General features: G+C 39.5%; 1 protein-coding gene across 4 annotated transcripts in view; it reads right to left on the bottom strand.

Annotated features, from left to right (window-relative positions):
• FMN1 (formin 1) overlaps positions 1–17,270 on the bottom strand; it is a 220,154-nt gene that overhangs the window by 92,338 nt on the left and 110,546 nt on the right. The window lies entirely within an intron of this gene.

Raw genomic sequence — 17,270 nt, 5'->3', positions numbered from 1 at the left:
TATTAAAATGAAAAGCCTCACCACCAAAATGTTCTTTTTGATGAGCTTTTTCCCTCGCTCTCTTTTTTTGCCATGAACTATAGACCTTAGAGTCCAGTGGGACAGAAATCCTTTGATCCTCTGTAGTCACATAAATTCAAGGTCATAAAACAGCATTGGATTTTATTTTATTAGTGAGGCTGATGCCAGACCTGTAGAGTTGCCATACTTGTAAGGCAACCATGATTCCACCTCTCAACTTTTCCCATTCAGGCTTTATATATAAAACCACAACATTGTATTTGTTGTCATGACTGGCAGACAGACAGGCTGACATGCAAATTCGAGGGTCAACCTGCCATTTTAAAATGCTGGCATTAAACAAAAAGGCAATACAAACATACTTCTGTTCAGCTTAGTTTTGTTTGACCTGCCAAATATATATGTAAAAAACAGTTCTGAGCATTAAGGAAACAAACCACGTTATTTTCTGCTTCTGTTATGGTTTGGTTCTGACTGAAAGTTTGGTTCCAAACTTTGGTTCCAGTTTGGTTTCAAATTGGTCCAACAAATGTTTCATAACACAGCTTAACTAAGACACAAATATCAATTACCTCATTGACTAATACACCACCGACAATACATCCAGACAAAAAGCATTCCTTTTGTGTTGTCTCTTGAAGTCACTCTCTAACTCTGTGCTTGGACACTAAAATGTTCTCATCTCTTCATATTATCCATCAGAGAGTCAGTATGTCTGGATTTGAGGAGTAAATTTTAGTAGAACAGGGCTGCTTCATGATTTGTGGTTAAGCTGGCGGTAGTTAAAATTAGGTGGGCATATGGGACTTTTTTATGTGTCCACACTAATATCAGCATTTGTTCAAAATGCATGCCTTTATTTGCTTGAAAAAGCTATCATTAGCATTATTGTTTCATTCACTTGTCAACAATAAATAGTCAGTGTATACATTTGGATGAAAAAGTCTGAAAATGAAAGAAATTCATAATGTTTACAGATTTCTCCTCTATAACATTCTCTTTCAAAGCATCACTTATATCATGTCACAATTTCATTCAGACTGGAGTACTGTTCTACACACTGCACTGTGCAGCTGCCTTTGAAGATGACTTGGAAACTTCTACAGTTACAGAATTTGGCTACTTGAGTACTTGCTGGAGCTGGTTAGACAGATCAATTTACACCAATGCTGTATTTAGCTATACTGGTTGCCACCATATTTCTTGATCCAATACAAAGGATTGTTTTACTTCTTAAAAGCCTTACACATTGGACCCCAGTTTATTTGAAGGAAATGTTACATCTTCATGAACTTGTCCCTACGTTATAATAATCTTAGCTTCATGTTGGAATGCATAATAGCCATTGGCTATGGCTGATGGAAGCTGTAGTCCAACATGTGACCTACATGCTGGATTGCCATCAAGAATTTTAAGCTAATCCGGAATGAGATAGGGTCTTCCTCTTTGAAAAAAAAATACATAATTAGATCTATCATAATTAGACCTGGTTTTAGGAGGGCTTCAAACACTTAGGGCTCATTCCCACTTGCATTTAAACTGGTATGTGATTTGCACTGACACCGGGTCGTGGATTCGATTCAGGCCAGTGTGTAGTTTCCACTATGGAAGCGAATTATTTCCTTATCCCTATCATTCTCACTAGTGGGAATGGGTACCTAGAAACCCATGCTTTAAAATGGAGGACACTTTTGGACAGAAGGCTTAAAGGGAGTACTGTGTCTTCGAAAAGGAGGACCTATGGTCACCCAGTGTGGGAGCCACGAAGCCCCAGAGTGCCAAAAAGCAGACCCCATTCAGTCTCCCAAAACAACTTGCACCTGGCCCCATTCTCCAAAGCTTGGAGAGACAAAAACAGCCAGAAAGCACCCTGCAATGCACCGCAGCAGGTGTCCTTCCTCCTCTCCCTCTCTCAGTACCTTGGGGGTCTCGTGCTGCTGGTCCCTTGCAAAGACCCAAAGATTGCAAATGGGTAGAAGAAGGGCAAGTGTGCCTGGTCTCTTGGTCCTCTTCTCTTTTCCCTTTGAAGGCCAGAGAAAGGCTCAGGGGCGACCGAAGCATGGTCCTCCCAGGGCAGCTTCCAGTCCCCTTCCTGTAGGGCTCTGGGACCGGGGGGATTCCAGCCACCTTTTCTCCCTTCTGCTGCTGGGTCCTCTTCTTCCCTGCTTCAGAGGCTGCTCCTCCTGCCACAATTTGCCCTGGTAGGGCTCTGCCTGCCTCCCTGAGAATCAGATTTGCCATCCACACCTGTTGAACACTCTTCTGAATTGATTTTCCCCCAAAAGAACCACCAGAAAACGAGTGTTTGAAAAGAGCATTTTTTTTGCATTTATCTTGCTTCAGTGTGAGTCAGACCAATCGCAGTTGGGTCTGAAACCCTTTCCAATGGGAATGAGGTACACATAAAGCGATCAGCACATCACTTTAAAACATAGTGGGAACGGGGGCCAAGTTCTATTTGAATTTAAAGGTTTTCAATTATATATGTTACTTCTGTTGTTTTAGATTTTAACTAGTTTATTTATAAATTTCTTTAAAACTGATGGTGAACTTCTTTTCCTGAGATTGAAATGTATGTTTTATGTTGTAAGCCATTTTGGGAAGATGGCTAAGAAATGCATTAAATAAAAACTTGTGTTTGACAAGGAAACTGTGACTGTATCCGCACTGCAGAAATAATCCAGTTTGACATCACTTTAACTGCCGTGGCTCGGTGCTATGGAATTCTGGGAGTCGTAGATTTGTGAGATATTTGCCCCTCTCTGCCAGAGATCTCTTTTGTCACAACCAACTACAGATCCCAGGTTTGCTTTGCATGGAGCCATGAGAGTCAATCTTGATTATTTCTGCAGTCCGGATGCAACCTGTGCATGAGTATTTCACAGTATTATTTTCAGTACAAACTGGCAAAAAAGAAATAAGAGAAGTAATATTTGTGAAGCACTTTCTTTACAACTTTGTTTCCCACTTTACAACTATGTCCCCCAAAGATTTGCCCCATCATACAAGATAATATATAAAGTAAAACAATCACAGAGGGAAACAGAGGTTTCTTGTTTATTTTATCAACTTCTCTTATTAGGCATCTTGACTAGTTTATAAGCTCTTGTTGGTATTGTTTGTTCTTTCTGTTCTGTCTGTGCTTTTCTGCAAAGACGAGAGGCTTATTCAGATCTTCCTATCTATGGTAAAATCTGAGTCCTTTAGAATCTTGGATGCTAATGAACCCTTGCCCTGCCCTTTAATTGTAGGGATAAACTGATGTCTAATCCAGCCTTGATTGTGGTGTCTTGCTGGTGCCAAAACCAAATATACAGGTTTGGAAGATGAAGGGAAACAGGGAGTTACTGCTTTCAAATAAACTCAATACGGCCTGGATCAGACAGTGCTTTCTCCCCTGCAGTGAGGAGATGGGAGGGAGTGCCAGAAAACCTAAAACTCGGTTTCTAAAGTTTTAAGAAACAATTTCCTCTGAGCATCAAAGGAGTTAGAGAATCATGTAAATCTTCTGAACATCATCCTCTACAAGCTGGAGCACACCACATTTCTTCCATTTATTCAAACATGAACTAGAAGAAGAGCCAATATTTTTGTATTAAGGCAGTTATGCTTCCTCCATTCCTAATAGCATCAAGATGTTTAGTATTTCCCTTCCATGGCAAGTAAATACCATCAGAGGTCTTGTCACGCAAACAGCTCAGCTTTCCACTGATAATGATGAAATCCATACTGAAATTTGATTTCAAGCTTCAAAAATATTCTGCAAAAATATATTTCTCACAAACTATAAGCATTTACATAGGTGAGTGTGAGATCATAGAGTTGAACTTATTACCCAACATATTGGATCTTTATTAACAGCTTTGTGTGTGTGTGTTCATAAAAACATATTTATTCTTTATATTACTTTACATTAGTGTGCATAGAATTTTAAGCAGCTACAGGAAATCAAACTATCTGTGATCTTACAGAAAATCATGAATTTCTCAGGGGGTTTATAATTAGTGTACAGTTACTGAGCTGGATGGATGAATGGCCTGATTTATTGTAACACAGCTTCATGTATGTATGCTGTCATTCTAATCAAAATCAGTGGCAGCTAAGCAAGGATAGACGTACTATTGATGTAACGCTACATTTCTTGGCTTTGCACACTTCATTAAAAAAAAAAAGAACCTGACCTTATTTGGAATGAGAAATGAAAGGAAGATTAGAAATGGTAGCTTAAGACCTGGCAAAACAACTTTATGCATTTCTCTTTCAAATTCAGTCCCACATTTTCCTCACTCTTGTATTCAATCACAATGTGGATCTTGATAAGAACATTCCCACTTCTCTTTTCATTTCCAAGTTAAGGGACGATCTTGCATGATCCTTAGATGTAATAATTCCTGCACCATACTGCTAATATATAGCCTGTCCTCTTGACCTGCAAAACCACTTTTCTCCAACTTAACAAACTACGGAAAAAAGAAAGGTACTTCCTTGCTTCGAAGGCAGAGGTACAAATAGGGTTAATGAGCGTACTGAGATTATTTTTGTTACTGTAGTTAACTTTATTTATATCCTACCTTTTCCCCAAAACTTGGACTGAAAGCAGGTTACACAGCAAAAAGATTTCAATTAAAAATGTATGAAGTCACCATTGAAACCAAATTAAACTATTTCAATCATATTAAAAATATACACTGTAAAAAATATTTCAAAAAGTAAAACAATACAGTCTAACACCCTTCAATTCTTAAAGTCTGTTTGAATGAAAAAAGTATTTGCCTGCCAACTGAAGGACAGCAATGAGGGGGCCAGTCTAATCTCCCTAGGGAGGAAATTCCAGAGCCTATGGGCAACCACCAAGAAAGCCCACTCTTGTGTTCCTACCAACCATACATGTGAAAAGGGCCTTTCCTGAGCATCCGGGACCAGGTAGGCTTATATGGGAAGATATAGTCTGCCAGGTAGCCTGGACATAAGCTGTATAGGGCTTTACACTTCATAACCAGAACTTCTAGGTCCTGATAGATCAGAATATTTGTATATGCTTTCCCTTACATTCAGCTGTCATGCATCAATCATGTTCATTGATATTTCACTGGCTTCTTAGGTTTTAATATGCCCCCTTCCTGTTCTTATACAGCTAAGATCTGCTTAGGATGTCCTTCTGCATGTCCTGTGACCATGAGAGGCACAAGTAGTGAGAACATGGAACAGTGCCTATTCTGTTACACCCACAATTATTCCTGCCTTTGCCAAATCTCCTTTACAGTTGTTTTCTCACTGAGTTCTCCCATGCAGATTTATGTGGGACTTATTTGATCCCTTCCTTGAATACTTTAGTAGATCTTTCCTCAAATATGAACATTCAAAGCTATTATAATCTCGCAATTTACCAATGTGAAATCACCCATAAAATAACAAATGGGTTGTAAGAGAGCTTTCAAATATTAAAAAAACCAAGGAGAGGTTGAGTATCCTTTATCTCCGTGGGAGCAGTTGGAGTGGATCCAATGTCAGAACGAGATGTGAAATCCGCAATTGCAAATTTAAAAACGGGCAAATCACCAGGGCTCATGGGGGAGTTCTATAAAATTCTTTCTGAGGACCTGTGCCCTCACCTTGTAAAACTATTTAATGAATTACTCTTTACCTCTCTACCACCACCTAGCTGGAAACTCTCAAGAATCATTCCACTTCTTAAAACATCTGCAGATAATCCCATGGTAAAGGATTTTAGGCCTATCTCACTTATTAATCAAGATGCCAAACTTCTTTTATCTATTCTAGTTCACAGGATTAACACCTTTATAACCGACTATATCCATGATAGTCAGGTTGGTTTTATGCCAGGCCGAAAATTAGCTGATGTAATTAGGAGGACGCTGAACATCATATATGATGCTAATCACTCACATTCTCAATTCTCATTGTTATCTTTGGATGCCCTCAAGGCATTTGATAGATTAGAATGACCTTATCTTTTTGGGGTTCTGGAAGGTATGAATTTTGGTTCACAGTTCACAGCTCTAGTCAGAAACCTTTATATAGGGTCAACAGCAACAATTTATATAAACAGGAAAGACTCTCCAAGGATAGATCTCTGCAGAGGCACCAAACAAGGGTGTCCCCTGTCACCAGTGTTATTTGCCTTAGCAGTAGAGCCCCTTGCTGACTCCATTAGGAATAATCCTAAAATTCATGGTTGGCTGCATGGCATGCGGGAGCATAAGTTAAACCTTTATGCAGATGATGTTCTTATATTTCTTCAAGACATGGGCACCTCATCTCCCACACTAGAACATGTTCTCCACTGCTTTGATGTAAAAGCAGGCTTCAGAGTCAACTTACAAAAATCCAAACTACTTTGTCTTAATACCCCCTTAGATAAGCAACTGAAATGGCAACGTTTGACTAGCCTTCATCTTTGTCCATTGGGTTTCACTTACTTAGGTATATTAATGAGTATCCTTTATCTGAAACTCCAAAACCCCCAAATGCTTTGAAAATCAAAACTTTTGTGTGGGTGGCCGAGAAAGTGACACATTTGCTTTTTGATGATTCAGTGTACACAAACTTTGTTTCAAGTACAAAGTTATTAAAAATATTGTATCAAATTACCTTCAGGTTATGTGGATTTCATGTTTAAATTTGGGTTCCATCACCAAGATAGCTCATTATGTATATACAAATAACTGAAATCCAAAACAATCCAGTCCAAAATAATTCTAGTCCTAAGCATATCAGATAAGGCATATTCAACCTATATTTCAAGGAACTTTCCAAAATAAAATTATTTCTTTTTTGCTTTTAAACCTATCAAGATGAATTTATTCTTTTTACACTCTGAATACAGGCAAATAACATGCCTTATTTTTTAGGGCTGTTGTTTTCATCTTCGAAATCACTGATATAGTTTGGCACAATTATGGTATTTGTAATTTTGTATAGCCTTAAGAATATGAATTATCTTGGAGAAATAAAAATTCAGCATTATCCCCCAAAATATCGAAGCTGGAGAATGAAATTCTCTCATTGGTAAAAAAAAAAAAAAGATGCCATAAACTTGCTAGGGGAGGGATCTGATGCATGGTACAATCCCATTCTTATAAAAGATTCCTTGAAATTGTACAATTGCTATTCCCTTGGGGGGGAGGGATCTTGCACAACAATACTTATTCTCTTCTCAGTCATTTCTGCTTCACAATGCATCAGTATTTTTTCCTGAATGGTAGCTATTCCTGAACTCACCCCCCCCTCCCAGTACAGTAACTGGCAATGCCAGTTAAAGGACCACTTGCTGACTAAAACCATAGATAACCAGCTATATATTAATTACCTGCTCTGATCTCTAGTCTACCTATCAGTAAATCGGGTGGGGGGGGGGGGAAATCTGACTAGGGCATCTTCACAGATGTGCCCAAATTTATCAGGAATATCATGCAGCCATCCAGGTATTGCTGGACTCCAATTTCAAGCTGCCCTACTCATCAGAGGAATGCTGGGTGTTGCAGTCCAACATCTGGACGGCAGATCCCCCCCCCCCCCCAAGACTCCAAGAAATGTGAGGAGGGAAAGGAGAAAGGCCTGGACTTCAATTCCTTGCAGAAAAGGCTTCATTAAAGAGAGGATGGGAACACACAACCCTTCATATGTTTACTTTTACACTGCACTGAAACAAAAGTCCAACAAGTAATGCAGCTACCTGAACAGTGTTTCATGGATACTGAACTGAACATAAGGGACTCCTAGGCTGTGCAGGCATACTGGCCATACTCTGTGGCTGATGCACAATTAATGTTAGTCCACACAAGGTCTAAACATCAGACATGTAAGATTCCTTCTGTGACAATGCAAATACTGATCATCCACTGTTCCCATCCGCATGGCAGGAGCCACAGATATGTGCATCCATACATAAGAACGTCCACTTCCATGCATATTATCATACTGGATGTGGTGTGGAGAGTTAGCATTGGCTTTCCAGGGTAAAGATCAGACTACTCTGTTACAACCCCCCACCCACCCAAATGTCCTCTAGAACTTTAAGAAACAGATATTTATTGCTACTAGTTGAATTAACTAGTGGATTAAATAAACATACCTGGGTGTTGAGAAAAGTAAGTGACAGTGTGGCTGGACATGAACTCTGGGTGACAAGGGTTCAAATCTCTCTTCAGCCAGACTTTGGACAAGTCCCACACTCTCAGCCCTAGAGGGAGGCAGTGGCAAAACCTCCTCTCAATCAATCTTATGAAGAAAACTCTATAATAGGGTCTTTGCAGGTCGGTATTGATTTGGTGGCACATAACAAGAAAAGTGTGGAGGCAAAACACACACACACACACACACACACACACACACACACACACACACACTTGGCAAGAATCACAGTTGGTGATGTTCTTCTTCATGATGCCCAAATGAATATGAGAAAAGCACAGTGATCATCTCCATCAACAGTAATTGCCAACACACTCTTCCTAAACCTGTTTATGTTAATTGGCGTTGGTGGGCGAGTACAACTGCAAACATCCTGCAAACCTTTATTGTTTGTGTAACATGGTTTATTTCTGTGAAGCAGCCTTAGTTTTCACAGCAATATGCTGCTCAAGTTTAAAGGTAAGTAGCACAAATGATTTCATCAGGTGTAAAGTTAAAAACATCTGAGATTTTTCTTGTATTTGGCAGCAGCATTTGAAAGCACATACCATGTGTATATACAAATGAAATTCTATATGGAGGGTTGATAGTATTCAAGCAAAAGTGGAATTTATTACAGACCACAAGCTGAGAGACCTTCATCAGCAACAACACATGAAGCACTGAACAAGGCAGAACAGCTCATTAGGTAAAATTGACTAATAAACCCTTCATGACCTCAGCTGCGGCTTTGGACTGCAGTTGTGTTCCAACAACTATACATGGCAAAGGGTTTCTTCAACATGCTCATGCTGTGCTGAATAGAAACCTGACCTGGCACATGCAGTGTGACTACTGAGTTTTAGATTTGAATTTTCTTTTGTTAATAGACCAAAAACAACAACAACAACAACATGCTCAGCCTGGGGAAATACTATAAATGGGAGATAAATTTCTTCAAGGCTATAAAACAGTATAATGTTCTATGGCAGAGCTTTCCATTGTACATATAGTCATCTTTCTGAAAAACATACTGATGGTTCTTTGTGGTTTAAGATGGAAATGCAGCTTGTTTTACAAGTTTTACATTAAAAACTAAAACATAAGACCTGCAAGAGGCAAGCAGTCATGCTCTTTTTGGAGCTTTTATTAATAGTGTACAAGAACCTGATAATTAATTTCAAAGAAACAATAAACAACAAAACTATGATTCAGACTTGGGTGATATACAGCCTACTAAATGTTATTGGACAGCAATTGTCACCATTCTCTCACCAGTAACTATATTGGCTATGCTTGATTGGAAATGCTGATTCAAAAAAATGGGGAGCCATAAATTGTCCATCCCTGCTGTCCATTTATTTACATTTTGAAAACTTTTGTGAAGGATAGAATTCAAAGATATAGCCATGTTAGTCCCTGGCTTTCCACTCCACCAAATGCATCTGAGAAAGTAGACCTAAGTCCATGAAAGCTCATGCTGCCAACTTGTTATTTTTTTCAGTTAGTCTCAAAGGTGCTACAAGATCTCTCTCCATACATTCTATAACATATCAACTAATTATTAATCCTAAATAAAGTACTATATATACTCATGTATAAATTAAAAAAAAATGCCCAATTTTTTTAGCTTGTTTTAATTATAAAAATCTTCTGTTATATTACTATTTTTGCTGATTTCTGGTTTGTTTGTTTGTCTATTTGAAATACAGTGGACCCTTGTTATACGCTGGGGTTTGGTTCCAAGATCCCCTGTGTATAACAAAATCTGTGTATGCTCAAGTCCCATTAAATATAATGACATAGCAAAATAGTGTCCCTTATAAAAAATGGAAAAATAAGGTAAATTTATACGTTTTTGGAGCATTTTCAAACCGTGTATGCTTGAATCCGTGTATAAAAAATCCGTTTATAAGAAGGGCTGACTGTAGTCTGGAGACTTATTCAGTAAAGAATACCTGTACTTTACTATCTGCATCCTTTTATGTAGTTTGTAAAAGTAGGCAAACTAGTTGGAATGTTTCAGTATAGCTAAAAAGCAGCCGCCTGGCTCGGCAGGCAGGCCGCTTTGCCGCTAGATGTGGCGCGAACTACAAGCCCCAGATGCCTCTGGGGCTTGCCCCGGCCCCTGATTGGTGTGTGGGACGGAAGTATGCTGCTCCCGCCCAGCGACGCTCTGGGGACCGGGCTCTATGGTCTGGGAGTTCCGGTCCTCCAGGGCAGCTCATTGGCTAGCTGCCCTGGAGGAGGAGTCTCCCAGATCGGGTGATCTGGGGGCGGAGCCGGGGCCTATATAAGGCCGCGCAGCCAGCTCCGGCCCTCAGTCGGCGCTTGGCTCCAGCTGGGAAGGAGCCAAACTGAAAGGGAGCAGACGGCTGTGTGCTTCTCCCTCCCACCCACCGCTTTCTTTGTGGGTTTGCTGTCACAACTGTGGGGCGGCAGCATAGGCCAGGATCTGCACGGTGTGGTACCAGGGCTACGGAGCTCTGGTTTGGGAGTCAGTAGGGACCCGGGGGCAAATTGGGCAAGCGTATGGCCATTGCGGGGGCCATAACGCAAGGACGCCTCCCGGTGACCAGGGGCTTAGAGAATATGTGAACACACGGCAGTGGTGCGGTCAAGTGGTGTTCATTAGCCCCTAGGTCATCCCAATGCCTGGTGGGTACCAGGTTTTGCTATCAGACAAACATGGGGTTGTCTGATATTTTCAGATCCTGACCTTATGCTTTATGCCAACCCTTCCAATGGTTTGCTTAATAAAGTTGTGGCCTTTCTTCCAATTTGGTCTCCTGTGGTTTTTTGAGCAAGCTTCTGAGGCAAAAAGAATACTAGGGAGAACTGGATAACATACTCTGAAAAGTCTGAAATATTTCCATATACTCCACCAATACATTTGAATATTTGAAACAGAAGCTAAGAACACTGAAAAATGTCACATATAAGGCCTGTCTTTACATTCCCTGTAAATCAACAGCATATACACAAAATAAAGCTTTTCTGCATATAACATAGTTTTAGTTTACATAAGAAGAGAGTCCTGCTGGACCATACCAAACGCCTATCTAGTCCACTGTTCTGTTCCCATGGTGAACAGCCATACAGATGCCTTTGGAAAGTCTACAAGCAGGACACAAGCACAACAGCATTTTCCCAGGAACTGGTATTTACAAGCATACAACTGTTGATAGTAGAAACAGCATCTAGTCATAAAGACAAGTACCTATTGATAGTCTTGTCTTCCAGCTGGGAAAGAACGGGATTTTTTATTTTCAAAAAAATGATCAATCATGGTATGTTACTTCATCTGAGCAATCTTAGGGGCAGGTCTTTGTGCAACCCCGAAACCATTTTGTGAACATCTGCTCCTTTGCTTTACCCTGTGACTAAATACAGGCAGCATGGTTGCCACGTCAGCCATCTTCTCACTTCCCTGTCCTTCAGCTTTTGCTTTATCATCTGGCCTGAAGAAGAATTCTTGAGAGTGGGAAAGTTTGGGCACTGTTTTGTGACATTTTGATAAGCCTAATAATGGTATAGCTCTAATATGAATTTTGGATTTATGTCTGTGTGTTTTGGTTGTGTTATGTATTCTTCAAAACTGGTAGAAACATTATTAGTTATTATACTTTATCATTTTATGGTCATGCAGTACTCCAGTCTGGGTCCATTTAGTATGGGAGAAGAAAACTGTTGTTATTATATACAATTGGTGCTCTGTTTTCATCGGGATCCGTTCCGGACTCCCCCACAAAAATGGAGGCTCATGCATATTCAAGCCCCATAGGTTTGAATGGGGTGTGTGCACATGCACCTGCCTGTGTGCACGCGCACACAGGAGTGTGCTCCATTAAAAATAGCAGAGGTCGCCCCTCCGCAGATTTTCAAGGTCGCAGATCTAAGATCTGTGAGTTAGGAGGGGCAACTGTACTTGTATTAGCAAGTAATTATTTCCTCTGTACTCCTGATAAATAGAAACTTGTTTGAATCCAGATTTCTGTGACCAGACTTCCAGTCATGGAATTAGCAGAAATCACCCCTTCATCATCTGTACATAAAAGCCTTCTGTGGATACAAATTTCTACCTCTGGATACAATCCTCTTGGTTCTGGAGAAAATAGAGGACTTAGCTGCTTTTATTGGTGCTAACAAAACTATTTATCAAGATCACCTAAACACATTTGTACACACATGAATGAAACTGATTGATTTTAAAAGTATAAATGGAGAATTTTTTTAAATGAAGTATTGAAAGATGAAATTATATCCCTTGAGTTTAAAAGGATGGTATGGAATGCAAGACCATGACACTCTCTATCATGTTATATAGATCAAGAAAATACTTTTGTAAACAAATTAAAATACAGAGGATAATATTCCAGAGTATAATATTCCAGAAGACTTTCATTGCCATTAAGGATCTCAAATGTAATACCTTAACACTTGAATATATAGCTTAGGCTAAAACTATATATGCATTTACATTAGTGTAAGCCTTAACAAATCCAGGAGGATTGACTTTTAAATAACAAGCACAGAATTCAGCTGTTAACTTATCAGGAAGTCCACTAATGAGTTTGCTTACACAAACCAGACAAAGATGGTATCATATGCTACAGTTCAAAACAAAATGTCATTCCCATTAGTTGCCATGTGCACAAAGTGTTGTTCGCACAGGTTAATATTTTAGGCAGCAACCCTGCATGAGATCTAGTCCATAGATCTAAGAAACCAAGTGAGGGTGGCTCACTATTCCCATTAATAAAAAGGGAATGTACAATGCAATCCACATTTGCGTCCAGCCATGAATTGTTGCTAAAAAGAAACAAACCTATGTTGACTGACTTCTCCAACTTCTTTCTGCGCTCTGCAACAGGGCCAGATTACTCCTGAATATAATACATACCAGCATTTTTTACATAATCTGCAACTCATAGTGGTCTGGTATGCACTTATTAAACATTATCACCATGTACATTTCATGGCTTTTACTATCGCGCGTGTTTGTGTGCATGTCCTTTTTTTACCACCTGTTGACTTATGGTAATCCCATGAATTTCAAAGGGTTTTCTTAGGCACAGCATACTCAGAGGTGATTTTGCCAGTTCCTTCCTCTGAAATATAGCCTACAGCACCCAGTATTCATTGGTGGTCTCCCATCCAAGTACTAACCAGGGCTGACCCTGCTTTGCTTCCAAGATCACAGTAGACTCAGGCAAAAGCAATTGCCATAGCCACCTCTAGCTTGTGTGTTCTTCCTCATTAATAACTTTCACCTTATTGCCCTTATACAGTGTTGCCCGACCACATGTGTCCCTGTTTTCATCTGTGAAATGCTGGAGGGTATTGTACACTAAATGAAGTGCTCCTTTTTTTTCATCCTGCATTTTTGCCAGTCAGTTTTACTTAACAGTTTTCACCTGTAAAACGTTGGAGGGAATGTGGCCCTATGAATTTCATAGGGTATTCTTAGGTACTGAATACCGAAGAGTGGTTTTCTCTTGCCTGCCTTGGTTGGAGGACTAAAATTGCTCCATATTTTTTAAAAAAGAAAGTTGAAACGTTTGTTATTTTACAAGGATCTTTCTGCTAATGACAAGTAGTTTTGTTGTTGTCGGCATTATGTGCTGTCAGCTCAGCTTTCACCATGGTTTCTATGTCAGAAAAGTATAAATTAGCACAATTTCTAGCTAACCCGCCAACAAACTGGGAGTAGCTAGGAAAAACAATGTGAGAAATCCAAGATAACCTCTCATTTTTATCATTAGATAGAAATGTTTGCTTGTGTGGGCCACTCTTCAAAATAAACATGATTCACAAATTATTTGTTTCTCTTTTTTTACTCTACTTCAACAGACTAGCATACTGATACTTCGAAAAGAAACTTCTCTAATGAAGCTGGATAATAAAATAATAATAATGCTGTGAAATTCCTTCATCATTATCATAGAATTCATATCCATGTTTCATGGGCTTCACAACTTCAGCAAGGACCATCACAAGTAGGAAGACTACAAAATCCAAGTAGCACCAATAAACTGTCCTTTTATAATCTTGATAGCAGAATTTATGTTTGTTTTTTATAAGGTCGGCAACCGGAATTTTACTTATAAATACATTTTTAAAAACTCTCTCAACTTAATTATTCCATGCAATATGTCTCAAAAATAAGTTCCATTGAGCTCAACTGGGCATTCGTCCAAGTAAACTTATTTTTGATCAGAATGCCAATTTCCCAATAACTTCCATCAGTGCATTTGTTCATTTTCTCTGTGTCACACTAACAGCAAGTTTACATGATTGCCCCCTCCCTGCTTCTGGAATACTTTCTATAAAGGGCTAAGAATGTTTCCAAGGAAGTAAAAAAGAGAAAGGGGGGAGCCTGTGGTTTTACTTTTTATTCCAAATTTATAACAATAATAACCATGGAAAAACTACATGAATTTCCTACTACATATTGAACTACTCTGGCAGAAATTTCCTTGTGGGAAAGAAAAATTACCGTAATAATTTTAAACCCCAATTTAAGGTATGTCTACTCAAAATGAAGCTTTAGTGAGTTCACAGAGCTTATTATTAAGTGGTTCCATAGGTTCCCAGAGGGACAGCCATAGAATATTATGCTATAATACATCTGGTGGCACCTTTAAGTTGCCACAACACTATTGTTTTTCTGTAATTTGTAGCCTCGGTTAATGTCTTGGGCAATTATTAGTAATTTAGAAACCATTAATATTGGTATGCTGCAAAAATGATTGTTTCCAGTTCTCCAGTGTTTACATATATTAACACTGACTTGCCTCTGCCATTCTGTGGCTGACAACTAAGTCCATTTAGATTTCTTCACAGGTTGCTTTGGATTTTATAGTCCTGACTTTTAACTCACTGAACAAACTTATTGGCAGCTATCCTGTTAGGAATATATCCATGCATATGTTTTTTGGGTGTAATGGTGGTTGGTATTTCCTTTTCCCCTCCGCAGCACCAAAGCCACCTCCCCTGACTTACTAAACAGCTTGTGAAGCCTGCTGTACAGCCATTCCCTGCTTTGTTGGGAGCAGGTAGGATCACAGAAGCATCTCCACATAAGCAGAAATGAAATAATGATGTTGGCACTGTGAACTATTGAAATCCTTCTGGGGTCTCACTGTTGATGTAATAATTTCACATCTGGCCATAGGGATACCGAGAGATGTTTGTGATCTTGCCTTCTCCTTACAAAGCAGGGAATGGCTGTGCTGGGACGGTGCCTTCAGAGGCTGTTCAGTAAGTCCAGGGATATATGGCTTACATTAGTGTAGGGCTACACTCAGCTACAGAAGATTTCAGCCATCGTGTTTCAGTTTTGTAAACTAACTGCAACTAAACCAGAAATCTTTGCTGGATATGGGCTGGAATGATATTAGATCCCCTGAATACACCAGTGGTTGTAGCCTTTATATGCTTATATGAGGAAACGCAGCATGGTATAGTGGTTTGAGTGTTAGACTACAACTCTGAAAGGCCCCTTTTCACCATGGAAATGCTCTACATGATCTTGGGGAAGTCATACTCCCTCAGACAGAACAAATTTTGCCAAGAAACCCCTGTGGTAGGTTGCCTTAGGGTCGCCATTACGTTGGAAACAATTTGAAGGCACACAAGAACAACAAGGAGATATCCAGTACTCTGTTATGCAAAACACATAAAGAGTACAACTACTGATGTAAGGAGGTTTGATTAATTTTATTTGTCTATGACACAATGGCCATTGCAACACACTACATTAATACAGAATATCTGAAAAAACATATCAAGAATAACTAGAACATTTACTCGTGTGTGACAGTAGAAAAGTTAGGAAGTAAGAAGTAAGGAGGTATTCAATACCCCCTTATACAAATGGTTCTCGATTTGTTGGCAGCACAATAGGCCAGTGCAAAAAGCAACCCCACATGACTTGGATTTCCAGACTGGATCTGGGATGGGGCTCCTGTATCTTTAAATTGTAACAGATCTTGAAACAGAATACCAATGGTGGGATACCATTAAGCCCCATCAAGGAAGGTAGGTACTTGTCCTCCTTCACCCTTTCAAAGTTTAACCTTCAACCTCAGCTGTCCCTTCCTCCCCTGGAGTCAGGGGGAAGGGATGGTGACTAAAACAGAGCTCAGCAACAAGAACAGACCTGGGTCTGCTCTGTGCCCTCTTTCCCTGCTTCCACTGGCAAGGCAAAAGGCATGTTGGGATGGGATGGCTGCAGCTGAAAGTTGAGGTTTGGAAGGTAAAGGAGGACAGACAAATTTTAAAAAAGTTAAACTTGTAACTTTTGTATCTGAGGAAACAAAAGGTAAACTACCCAACATACAATTGCTTCTGCTAAGCAGAACAGACTTCAGGATCAATGGAAACCTGGCCAGCCAACACTTATATAAGTTCAATTGGTCAACTCTATTGCATTTAGGCCTACTGGATTTAGAAGCAGAAAAGCACTGGCACAAGTCACTTTTTTCAATATTTTATTTTTATTAATATTTAAATTATTTTAACTATTTGCATTTAAGTTCTGCATGTTCTACAGTAGGGATTCTCTATCCCCCACAGCAGCCACAGGACTGGGTATAGCATGAGACAATCACTGTTAAACTGCAAATATAAAATACAGTACTGTTGCCTTGCCATTAATATGCACACACACTCACAAGTTAAGTAGGAACTATTTTTTTTCTCTCAAGGAAAAATAAAAAAGAAGTTTAACTGACCTCTAGTGGACAAGGCAGAAAATGCCTTTCTCTAAGATTATATGTATAAGTGGTGGGAACATAATGGCACACCTCCTCTGAAAAAATCTTGCCAAGAAAAACTCATGATAGGGTTGCTGTTAAGTCGAAAACAACTTGAAGACACACAGCACACACACATGCACACACTTGACCTTCTAGATATTTGTGGAGTCTTAACTGTCATCATCCTCATCAGCATAGCCAGTGGACAGAGATGATGGGAGGTGTAGTCAAGTAACATCATAAGTTCCCCATCCCTGTGACAAACAGTTTGCTTCAAACACTCTAGAGAATGAAAGCACTGAAACATGTCAATTTATCATTCTGTAGATATTTAGAAGTGTACAGTCCACTCCT

This window comes from Sceloporus occidentalis, unplaced genomic scaffold (genome assembly GCF_023333645.1).
Source record: "Sceloporus occidentalis isolate IW3139 unplaced genomic scaffold, rSceOcc1.0.p SCAF_4, whole genome shotgun sequence".
In the NCBI taxonomy this organism is placed as follows: domain Eukaryota; kingdom Metazoa; phylum Chordata; class Lepidosauria; order Squamata; family Phrynosomatidae; genus Sceloporus; species Sceloporus occidentalis.
The sequence above is the reverse complement of the archived record's forward strand: the minus strand, read 5'-3'. Positions and strand labels throughout refer to the sequence as shown.